Source organism: Emydura macquarii, unplaced genomic scaffold (assembly GCF_026122565.2).
Source record: "Emydura macquarii macquarii isolate MOO-44397 ecotype Brisbane River unplaced genomic scaffold, CSIRO-AGI_Emac_v2 contig_1551, whole genome shotgun sequence".
In the NCBI taxonomy this organism is placed as follows: Eukaryota; Metazoa; Chordata; order Testudines; family Chelidae; genus Emydura; species Emydura macquarii.
The window spans coordinates 19,675,002-19,687,803 of NW_027131688.1; positions in this window are offsets into that span (position 1 = coordinate 19,675,002).

Below are 12,802 nucleotides of genomic sequence, written 5' to 3' on the forward strand. Positions count from 1 at the left end.
TTAAAAGTGTCCCGGCAAAACTTGTTCTTTAAAAGCCAGATTCAGCAGCTTGTCTGATATTTTTTGCTTTATCAAGCACTAAGTTGGCATTGTTTAATGCTGCTGTCAACCTTATTGATCACAATTTCTTGCCAATTTCACAGAGCTTTAATAAATATTCCATATAACAAGGTCTCTGCTAGGAGAACAGTAAACATGCACAGATAAGCACTCAAGAATCTGAAAATGCAAAGTTCACAGTTCCATGTAAACAATCTTAACTCTATCCCTTTGCATATATTACAATATAGTCTTCTATAACTACACTGGTGTCACTGGGGGCTCTGGAGTAAAAAAAACTATTTAGACTAGCAGGAAACTCCTCTCTGATTCATTGCAATAACATGTAAACATATCATAGGAAACCCATTAATGGAGGTTTCATTAAAGATAAAAACATAGGGCCTGATGCTGCTCCACTTAAAGTTAATATAGCTATCTTCTATGTAAGTTAATTCTCCCCCACCCTTTTTTCTTTTTTTCAGTATTACAAGTAGCAGTAAAAAGCCTTTGCTAATAAAAGCTAATGTGTTTTTTCCCTAATCTTTACTATGCATATGGTAATTGACAAGAACAAAAATCATGCAGTGTGTTAGAATATATGCAGAGTGTTTCAGTAGTTTGTTACTTTCTTAAGCAGAGCAGGATGCTTGATGTGGATATTTGCATTTCATTACCCAGAATTCTCTTCCAGCTCACAGCTATCACATACATAACATTGCTATTGTGTGAGCAGAGGGAACACATTGAAAAGTTTAAGAAGGCTATTGAATGGAATGAGCTCTTTTAAAGATGCTCTGCTTTCTTTAAAACCATCAGTTTCTATACTTTGATAATGGAAATATTTTAAAGCTATTTAAGAAGTTAAAATGATTGTTTCCAGCATTCATGCAATTAAGACAAATTGCATCTACCTATTAATATGTGAACATAAGGGAAATATTGAGTCATTTCAGCAACATTGCCACCCCTCTATACATCCCTGCTTCCATCATCATCTTTAAAGGGATACATGAGTAAGGATCTAGAGAATGAGACCCCTATTCCCTACTATGGATAGAGTGTGATAGCACATGTTATTTGAATTACGCCCATTGTCAGTATTTCCTTTCTAACTTTCCACTTTTAACTTTCTCACCCATCAGGATTTTGCAAGTTTCTTTGGAAGCAAAATTGACAGCATCATCAGAAGCTCTGCATCCCTGTCCCCAAACTAAAGTCCTTCCTCCTCTGTGTCCATTGCCAATGTTTCCCACCTATTTGCCAAACCACTAAAGCCCATTCCCTGGTCTGCTCACCTCACTAGCACCTTTTCCCCTGGTCTCATTTCATCAGCAGCCACTCTCTCTTCTCTGGCTCCTTTGCTTCTACCAGTCTTGTTTTCCTTGTCCTTAAGGAACTTTCTATGCATACCACCTGTCTCACTATTTATTGCTCCTTTTGCGTATTGTCTGTTTCCAGGCTTCTTTTCTTCCATCTCCTTCCTTGCCACTTCCCATCTGCTCCAAAACTCATCTAAAACTGCTCTTACCAGAGCAATTACTAGAACCTTCCTGGCCACATTTAAGGGTCTCTTCTTCATAATAATTTTCCTTGATTTTTGTAGACTGACAAGCTAAGGACCATACCATTCTGATCAATCCTCTCTCCTTTTCTCCCACTACATCCACCCTCCTTTATTCACTTACAGTTGCTACCTTTCTCCTGACTCAGATCTACATCTAGGATCACTTCCTAACCAATGTATATGAACTGCAAGAAATTATATTTCTCTGTTCACCTACCTTAGTCACACAGAGCTATTACTGAAGTCATGTAACCATCAGAACTTTAAAAAGAATAAGAAAGCAAAGTTTGTTAGTGGAATATCCTATTAATCTTGGCCAGTGCTGGATTAAAATTATCCAGTGCATAGGCACACCATGACAAGGGAGGCCCCCATGTCTTCAACCCTATGCCATGGCCATGCTACCACTTGAAGTGCCAGAGGACCCTCTCTCCTTCCTGAGGGGCTTGGAATCAGCAGGGGTGGCAATAGGAGCTTTTCCCACCACTTACCCCACCCCACACCCAAGAAACAGGGATAGCAGCAGAGGGACCCTCAGTACTTGCTTCAACAGCAGAGGTGTATCCGTTTGGGTGGATGATGCAAAGTTGTCTGCTGAGGTGATCAGAGGCCTTAAGAGTAGTGAGTCTAGGAGTTAATACCTCAATGAGATAATAGAGCAGCTCACACCTCTATGAGCTTTTGTTTCAGGATATTTGCAAACTCTGGTAGATATTTTTGCAGTAGTTAAGCTTGGGACATATTTTCAAGTTTTTTTCTGCCTAACCACGGGGGCTAGACATTTACGTTTTAAAAAAAATTAGAATCGGTTATAGTTACTATGATTTCAGGAGCCAGGGCCCTAGCAGGCCATTGGCTTATAGTGCTTATACCATGATCTTGACAAAAAGCACTTGGAATCTCTCAGGGAAATCTTGTTTGTCTAGACCCATGAGGTACAGATTTCCTACAGAACCTACATTTTCTGTGACAGAGAAAACAGATTTTTTTTTCTCATCTTTTTTATTGTCTGGGGTCTTTTAGTCACACATCCACCTTCCCAGCATAACATTACACTGTGCCCCTTCACTCCAACACCGAAGACTCAAATAGGTTCAAATCCTGTAAACTGATCTGTATGGATGGATGGACCTTTGTGTCCACCCAGAACCCCAATGACTTCCATGAAGGTCTGCCTGAATAGATCAACTTGCAGAACAGGGGCCTTAGGTGCCATTAAGTATCTTTCCTTCAGCCTGACCTTGGATCCTGGCTAGTGTCAGCCTTGGTTACTAGTGTGATACTGGCAGGCCAGGTACCAGCTCATGCCAAGATCCCCATACCTCATCAACTGGACAGTGACAGATACACAGCTAGAATCTGTCTGGCTTACTTGAGGGTTAGTATTGATAAAATAGGTTTTAGAATTATAAGAAAATGTTTAGTATTTAGACTCTGTTGAATGCTTTTGAGTTGCTGCATGCATTAATTGTACTGGTACTATGTGTTCCATATTGTAATATAATATTTGAGTGGTTATATCGTGAGCCTCTAAGACTGCATGTATTGTCATACAGTAGAAAGACGTTAATTAGTGCAAAGAGCTGCTCTTCTACAAAAATTGTTATGCCTTCCCGAAAAAGGAAACCCCACAATACCAGATGGTGTAGGGTTGGATCTTGCAATGGGAACTATTTACATCTGGATTGAGAAACCATCAGTAAAAGGACTAAAGACTCTTAATGTTGTTCTGCTCTCCTCCCTGTAAAGATGAGTCATGCAAGTAGACTCCTCTCGTCAGCTGAGTTCACAGTTCAGAGCACATGGCAGGAGGGAGATAAAAACATCAAATCAAAGGAACCAAGGATCTCTCTGCTGCTTGGACTTGGGGGAAAGGGGCAAGGTGTTTCTAGGTATAAGCAAGAGATTCCCAGCTGCTGAGCCTGGGCTTGCCCTAAAGGACAAATAGAACTTGCTGATTATAGAAACCTATATTACCTTTTGAAATCTAAGACCTGTAATTCATTCATGTGTCTATGGCCTTTTCTATACTACAGAGTTTTGTCAACACAAGTTATGCCAGCATACAGCCACTGCTGTTCCATGTCTTCACTGTGCTCCTTGTGTCAGTGGAGTGCTTTCACACTACCAGCTCTTGCATCGACACAAGGAGTAGTGCACTGTGGGTAGCCATCCCACTGTGCAGTGCAGCTGCACACAGGGTGCTTTGGGAAGGGTTTGCAGTGCCTCATGGGGCAGACACAGCATCATATGATGGTTTCTGAATCCCATTGTTCCATGGGCATCCTGCTAGATTGACAGCCGCTTTTCAACTGCTCTACCAGCAAAACTGACATTGTTGAACACAAACACAAGAAGCCCAAAGAAGTGTGTGTGAGTGAGGCAAGGGGAGAGTGTGTGTTGTCGGACAGTGTGCCCGCATGCTGTTTGTTTAAGTTCAGACAACAGCCCGAAGCAACAAATCCCAAGTCAGAAGCTGGTGCACAGGCAGCTGGTGTTCCTCTGTCTCCTCTACCCCAGCTCAGTGGAGACCTACCTGTACATTGGCAGTGGGAGGGGGACGCCCAAGATCCATCCCCGCCTCCCTCCCTGGCTCTGCACAGCACATCAGGAGTCTCTCCCCCAGCAGCAGCCCGCGCTGCCTGTATTAAGAGAGCAGGACTGATTCCCTCGCAGTTCTCCCATAGCCTCATCTCCCCACAGACCCAGGAGAATGAACTAACCCCTCCCCTGTAGTCCAGGCAGTGCTGCCGGCAACCAGCATGCTTAGCTGGCAGTAGCTGTGTGAGCTCTCCACTCCGAGCAATTTTAAAACTTTCTGGGACTTTGAAAGGGGAGGGGCACATGCCTGTGTAGCTGGAATAGAGGGTAGTGCAGCAGAGTTCAAAACAGTGAGCAGAGCGCTCAGGGTGGGCATTGAGGAATAGCTCCTGGAGCCAGTTACAGCACACAGTGTCTACACTGATGCTTTGTCACTGTAACTTTGCTGCAAAAGCTCTACGCCTCTTGTCAAGGTAATTTTATTTTGTCGCCAGAGCAGGGGAGCTTTGTCGATGGGATGAATGTGGGAGCATTGTGTGTACACCACCATTATTTAGTCAACAAAAGCTGACTTTTGTCAACAAAACTCTAGTGTAGACCAGCCCTGAGTTTGCTTCCTTTAATCTTTTAAATAACTTTCTAATTTCCTTTTCCTAGTTAATAAATCTTCATATAGTTTACTATAGGATGGGCTACAAGCGTTGTCTTTGGTGGTGTAAGACGTAAAGTGCAATTGACATGGAGTGACTAGTCCTTTGGGATCAGGAATAACCTGAATATTGCTGTGATTCTTGGTATAAGGGGCCATCTGTCACAGAGATATGCTCACCTGGGTGACAAGACAGACCGGAGTACCTAAGGGGACTGACTGTGAGTCCATGTTAAGGCTGTGAAAGTGTCTGAAGACAAGAGTTTGCAGTTGGTGAAATCTAAGTTTAGAACTCACAACCAATTAGGGGTTCATGCCATGGTTTTTATCAATCTGCCCTGAGGTTGGTACTCATGGCTCTTGCATAGGCACTGGGAGTATTACACTGGGTCCTGTAATTCTCAGAGCCTTATGCTGGGGTCATGTCCATCCATTCTTGAACCAAGAGCCTAGAATACTGCTAATACTCTCAGCTCAAAACTCATTAGCCACCATCCCCCGCCCTGAAAAAATCACAGAATTGGCCAAAAAAATAAGGTTTAAAAATAATAAATGGCTTTTTAAAAACAACCACATTTGTAAAGGAAGCCAACCCCACATGGAGTGGGACTCCACTCCTTAGCACTGGGAGACAGGGTCATTCTTTCCTTCTCCATTCCCCTTGATTTTCACTTTCCTGTGTCTCTCCCCATTCATCCCAAGGGTACAGAATGTGGCACCTATCATCCCCCATCCATGCCAAAAAAAGGGATATCTTTTGATTTAAAAAAAACCTAGTCCCCATCCTACTCCTATAAGTCACCTCTTCCCTGCACCTTGATAGATTTCTAACTCAGAGCACAGAAGGATGCCATCTTCAGTGATGACAGACTTACTTCCATTCCACTGAGAACAATGGCATACGGTAGCCTTTTTAATAAGAGCAAACAAACAAAACCTACAAGTTAAGCATAGCTGCTCATGAAACCACGAACAGCTTTAGGAAAAAGAAAAAGACACGCACCCCGCACGTACCCAAACACAGAATAAATAATACTAGCTCTTATAAACTCATGAGAATTGCAGGTTTTCCTTGTGAACTTCTTTCTTACAACACCATCCTTTTTGTTCTTGGCAAGTATCCAGATTCTTCACGTCTGTTCTCCCTTTCTCAAATCTACTTGTGCAGCATAACTTTCTGCCTTCTGGAAATCAATGGTATAAACCACCTGAGAGCCCCAGGGGAGCTATTTACCAATGCCTTGGTGAGGGAAAGGAGCTCTGTGGGATATTACACAGTGGGAGGGGATAGAAAAGGAGATCAGAGAAACAACCGTTTCTCTCTGTCACAGAAAGTGGTAGCCTCCAAAAGAAAATATGGCTTACATATTGATGTAAAAACGTAAATTTTATTGTTTCTAAAGTAAAAGCTAAGCAAAATCTGATTTATTTTTTTTTTAAAAAGAAAAGAGTTTTCCTTTAAAAGAATGAGAGCAATAACAGCTAGAAGACAAGAAGTATGTGCAAATGGATTCCATTTCATTCTAGTACTGGTAAGGCATAGTTTAAATTATCACCAAAGGGAAATATCCCTGAAGCCAAAGTTTCTAGCAAAAAGGGAAAAAGCTGACAGGCTATTTTCAAATATAAAGAGACACACTTCCTCCATTGAAAGATGGGAACAAGTTAGAGAACGTTCACATCTATTCACCTTCACACTCTCTGAAGTGCCTTCCTTGCTACAATATATGTTATTTGCCCCTTACAGAACAGGTGCTTGTTACTTCTAAGCTCATCAGCATTCCTCCATGGAAGTCTAAGTCTTGCTGACTCATTAGACCTAGCTGTAGGTGACTTGCAATCAGCTCAGGTGAAACTGCTTACCTCTGTAATACTGGTAGAAATTGCAGGCATGTAGGAGGACTGAGATCTTACTTTAACCCAGCTCCCTTTTCTGGGGTATTTCCCCAGAGTTGGATCTACTATGGTATGTAAATGTGAGTCTTATTTTTAGGTGCTAATGTGATCCCCAAAATTTCCACTTCATGTAAGTATCTATATGTGCTTGATGCCTAAGTTTTTGCAGTAAAACTCCCCATGATGCCTAACTTCCTGCCTCCTTCTAGGCACCCAGACATCTATTTCCCACCTAAGCTGAGAGCAACTCATGAGCCAAGGGAAGATAGGTGCTCCTCCACCTAACTTGTGTGTGAGGCCTGATTTGGTCAGTGTGCTCAGAGGCTGTCTAGATCTACTCATAATAGCTAGGGGGAGAGGAGGAGGACCTCCCCCATTACCTTTAGCCCAGTGGTTAGAGCATTCACCCAGTGCCACTACTTCAGGTCCCCCTCTGCCTGAGGAGACACAGCAATCTGCCATCTCCCAGGTGAGTGTCCTAGCCATTGGACTACAGAATCATTTTTGGGTCCAATTAATATTTAATTATTCAGTTAAAGTGGAACAACTTCCATAGGAGAGATTGAGGGAGACCCATACCAGAATAGCCCAGTGGTTAAAGCATTCTAGGAAGGGAGCTACCTAAAATAGCCAATGGGAGACACTGACCACAGGGGCGTGTGTACTAAGCCCCACTCTTCTCTCAGGGACAGACACCTAAATTCAGAGCTGGATGTAGGGGTAGGTGACTCAGACAACAGCGTGGGGTGCTTCTGGGTGTTTCTGTTGTTAGCAACAAAAGAGAAAATAGAATGTTTGAATTAAATGTTTTACAGCTCCCAGTGTGCAAATGTATTTGTCTTATATGACCGGGATAAATCAGGCATGCAAATCGTGCATCAAAGTTGTGAAATGGGCTACAAATGCAACAAAAAATAAGATTTAAAAAGTTTAACAAATGGAGGGGGGAGGCGTTGAAGGTGCTCCCTGCCTGGGGTACCATTGGGTCTAGAGCCACCCCTGCCTAAGTTTGGGCTGGAGGGAGGTGCCTAGCCCTGCTTAGCCATTCATAAGGGGGCAACTTCCAACTAGAGTCAGGCAGTTTAGGAGCCTAAGATATTTCTTGCAGGAATGAGTTAGGCACCTGCCCTGCTCCACATAACACAGCTGGAGGAGGTGGTGCCCACTTTATAACTGTTAGCCCAATGGTTACAGCATTGAGTTGGGATGTAGGATACCCAGGAGCAATTCTGCCCTCTTTGCTAGAGGAGAAAGGATTTGAAGCTGGATATCCCACCTTTCAGGAGAGCTCTCTAATCACTGAGCTATGGAATGTTTTCATGTGAGGCTTCACTCTCTCCTGTTAAAGCTATTCTGCTGTGCTTAAATAATGAGTGCCCAGAATCACTGCAGTGCTACCCCCACTCTTTGTATGCCTCCTATGGCAGGGCTTGTGAGATTGTTTTCAGAGGACAGCCTGTCCACCTCAATTTCTGCACCAGGGGAATCCTCTCCCACCCAGATATGGGGCTTTAGGGGTCACTTTATGGTACTCCTGCCCCATTACCCAACATAAAAGGGCTGGAGCTGGGGGAAGGATCTCACCCTTAATTTGTTTGCAGACTCAGGCATGCAGGATTGTGTCAGGTCACATTCTGAAAGTTTTCCTCATACCATAAAGGCTAGACTTAATTAACATAATAAAGGTTTAAATGATGCAGAAACTGACTAGGGAGGAGGCGGTTACATCACCAACATGTGGGTCACTGCATCATGATGCAACATCACTGACATTCTGAGGCTAAGATTTTGTTCCATAGGACAAATAATTAAAGGTAGCAACCTTAGCTTGGTTTTGTTAAATTATCTTCTAAAGCATCTAGATAGTCATCAGTATTGAAATAATATTGTAACTACAAACTACATTTTAGAAAACCAAAACATATATCAGTGTGCTCTAGGTGGATACTGGGAACAAAAGCAAGAAATACATATTAGTAATGAAAGTGAAATGTGCTGCATACATCATGTGACAGCTATTAATACATGCTGCAGGGCCACAAAAAGTACACCAGGACCATATGTTTGAAAATCCTCATGATTCAAAAACCAGGCTGAAGAATAATGGTTTCTCACCATCATCGACCATAAATTTACCCAACAAAGGACCCCTTTGCAGCAATTTAACATTTCCCTCCAATCATATTTTACCATGTAGTTGTGACTGCAAGGTTTGTAATTCATCACTGATGGAGGAACATATGCATTTATATCTATAAAAGAAGGACCACACATTTCTCTCTCTCTCTTTTCTTCTCTAAATTGGGACTATGAGTTAATCCGGTATCAGAATTCAGAGTTCTGGCGCTACTATTTAATTTGATTTATCTTTTTGTGTTTTTGGTTGTGAAATGTAATATGTGGGGCTTTATGAATAAGTTCATGCTGTAAATAAGTGCAATTGCTGTTCTAATTTCCATAGAAGTGTATAATGGAACTAAAGGTTGCAATGTAATTGTTATTTATGTTAAATGAAGTGCAGGATGCTGACTAGTTGTTGGGTAATGACTGTGATCATTATGGGCTCAAGCGGGCAAACGACATTTCTCTGTGACGTCTATTTAACAAAAACAATGAAAACCCCCTGGGCTTCAAGAGAAAACTTCCTGTGCTAAGAAGGCTAATATCCTTTTTCTGGTGCCTATTCTATAGCCACCCTCTCCTGGGGCAGAGTCTTTGATTCCTCTCTGCTCAATTGCCATATAATACATCAACCAAATTTATAGCAATAATCTTTGGGTAATTACTGAGCATGTTCAGTGAGTCTCTTGAGATCTGATTGATGCTCCCCACCCTTCCCGTAGCAGAAAAATCATTGGGGAAAGAGAAAAGCTCTCTCACTTTCTGGAAAGATAATTAAAACATACAAACAACTCAGCTGGCTAGTGTAGTGCATGTTCTCCACCCCTAGAAGAGTTACTCCATGTTGGGGTAATCCACACAAGCTACAAAACCCTAAAATGAGGGAAATAGATGAACTAAGTATAGGGGAGTATTGGAGCATGGCAGGTGAAGAATTAATTTGTAAGAGCTTTCCTCAATTTAGGCTGCTCTCATCCAACTTCCAGCTCTGTCATGGGATGTTTTAGGTGTTTTCTTTTGAAGTAGATTGACTTCTCCCCTGGCATGGAACCCACGCTTGTGCCTACCTACAGCTAGGTCATCCAAGCCCCTCATAGTCAATTTGGCATTTTGTTCTGCTTTCCTTCTGTTAAACTTTTATGTCTTAGGACATTGGAAGCTTTCCAAGGGCTGGTGTTGAGAGTGGAGATGATTTTGCTTAATATGGGGAGAGATGCATGCCTCGTTCCTTAAATATCCTAGATAGCTTTGTTCCCCTTTCATCCTTTCTTCACTCCCACAGGTTTGGACATGTTTCTTACATAAATTTTTGGACAAGTTTCTTACATAAATATAAGTAGCATCAAAAGTTAATGGGATGGACGATAGACAGGATGGTTTTTCCTTTACATCTCCAGAAGAAATTTTACTCTGTATCATGCCATCCATCTTGTATATAGTGCTCCTAAACTTGTGATCCTTAATTGTATTAAAATTAATCTATTTTGAAGTTTAGAATACATTTCATGGACTTTGCCTTCTAAGATGGTGTTAGCCCGAGCTTGTGCTTTTTTTATGTATATGCACACACACACACAAATCAGACAATTATTCAAATCATTCTAGAACTGTAACTAAGAATCTTTTAAAAATGTTCTAAAATGGACAGTGTGCATTACACAATGATCTTCATGTGAAATTTTTCAGGGAGACCTGAAATTTCTTCCCTGAATTTTTCAGGGAGACCTTTTTCAACAGCCAACCTCACTTTTCAACCAAATGCTTTAACAATGAGATGCAATTAATAATCCTAACTTCTTAGACAGTATACTTCTGAGACTTGTATCTTTCTTGTTAAAGTCTCTGGGGAAATCCTCAGATGGTGTAAATCCTCATTGTTCCACAATGGAGGATTTGCCCCTCAATCTGGAAGACAGTTTAAATAAATGGCATTTTTGTTATTGCTTAGTCAATAAACATCTTTTCTTATGACATAAGATGTATGATCCATTTATTGGGTTTGAAATTAATTGTTCTTTAATCCTTTCATAAATATTAGACTATTATATGTTATAGGGAGACTTTTTTGTGTTAAATACCTTTGTGCTGTGGTGTGTGGGATAGCCGAGACTCTTTTCCCACTCAGTTCCCCAAAACTTTTTAATTCCGGAATTCATCACTCAGGTACCTTTATTGGGCATACAGCACCACTATGCGCAGGCAGGCCAGGCTCAAATGCAGAGGATGGATGCAGAGTACATTGCAAATCCAAAGTTACGCAGCAGAATTTTTCCTTATATACATCTTTAATAACATCTGCATTCCTGGCTATACAGTGCATCATGTGATTCATGATTCTAATCAGGCCTGCTGGTGCACAGAAAATATAAAATCGCTAATAATCAGATTTAGAGATTATACTTTGCATATTTATCTTCACTATTTCTAGCTAGTAGTACTGTTTACACTTGTACAGCATCTCCCCTTTGAGAATGTCCATCAGTTAAGCCACACAACACCTGTGAAATATTATAACCCTTTTAAAATATGTAAAACTGAAGCACAAAGAGGTAATTAAACTTGCATACATAACGAATTCCAACTGTTATGAGTTGCTGTGTTAACATTGCATTTTAAATTGACCGTATAAGAAAATAATTTTAAAACAATTATGTAAAACTACGATGTATTTGTTCTGAAAACTCAATGGGTGATTTTGGATTCCAAGGGCTCAGGGCAGAACAGAACTATCTGACTACAGCAGCCCACAGGTATTGGTACAGCTACTGCTTCCAGTATATAATAGTCCATCTTGCAGTTAAGTTTGAGTACCTGGTTTTATGCAAAAATGTGGCTCCTGCCAAATTGCAAATGAAATCCTCATTTAGGCCAAGTCTGGTTCTCCTAGCGGACCCTCTTCGTTGTATAGCAGTGGACCTGTGAAACTGAAAACTGGCTGAACTACAGTCCCTCCTAAAATGATGAGTTTATGAAACGTATGAGCTAAAAGTGCTAGTTTACCGATGACAACTCTGACTTTTGAACTAGGGATTTTTTTGGTAGGGCACTTAAAGTTTTCAGTGAAACATGGAAAATATCATAATAGGAACTCACATTACTCTGCCTAGATTTCTGGAGAGTTTTATTTCATGCTTTCCTTGGATAAAATTATTTTGAGATTTATTAATCTTCTCTATTAGTCACAAGGGAGTTGCAATCATAGCAAGCCATTCAAAGGAGCCTTTAATCTCCTCTTCTATTCTACTGAAATATATGCCTCACTAGAAAGGTTTAGCAAATAGCAGGAAATACAAAGATTGTTGGAACATAATAGTTTTCAAATACAGTATAAATCACCTAAATTATTAACCATTTGAATATTACCAAAATAAATGTTTTTGTATTAGATCCTCACAGAGGAGACATGTATTACATCAGCATGCACTGTTTATGTGAAATATGAAAACTATATTCTTTTTGATAGAATTAGTTTAATACTTAGCTAGTAAAATAGCTCCTGCATTTCCCCCTGTATATTGAGAGCTGATTCACAGAGAAATTATTCTTTGCTCTCTTTCACCAGCTTCTGTTGCTATAATCATCCTTTATAGACAAGAATTGGATTTCACAATGGAAGCTCCATATTCTTTTTGATTTGATGCACAGATGTATCAGTAATATATGAACACAGTAGGCAACATAACTGTTCCTTACCTGTACAAAAAAATCAAAATGAATGTAATGCTGGCAAAGTGAGATGGCCTCTGGCTGCTCACAAAACGTTACCTCTGTAAATTAATGTGGTTTTGGTAATAAAGTTTACAAGGATTATTTTTAACATCTTTTCATGGTAGCTTTTTTGGATGTTCTGAATTAATATCTTGCATTTAGCAAACAAACTAAGGCCTCAATCCTGCAATGAGTTCTGTACAAACAGGTCCCTCCACCCAGACAGAACCTTACTGAAAAAGTGAAGCTACATGCTTGTGTAGGCATCTGCCTGTGTGGAG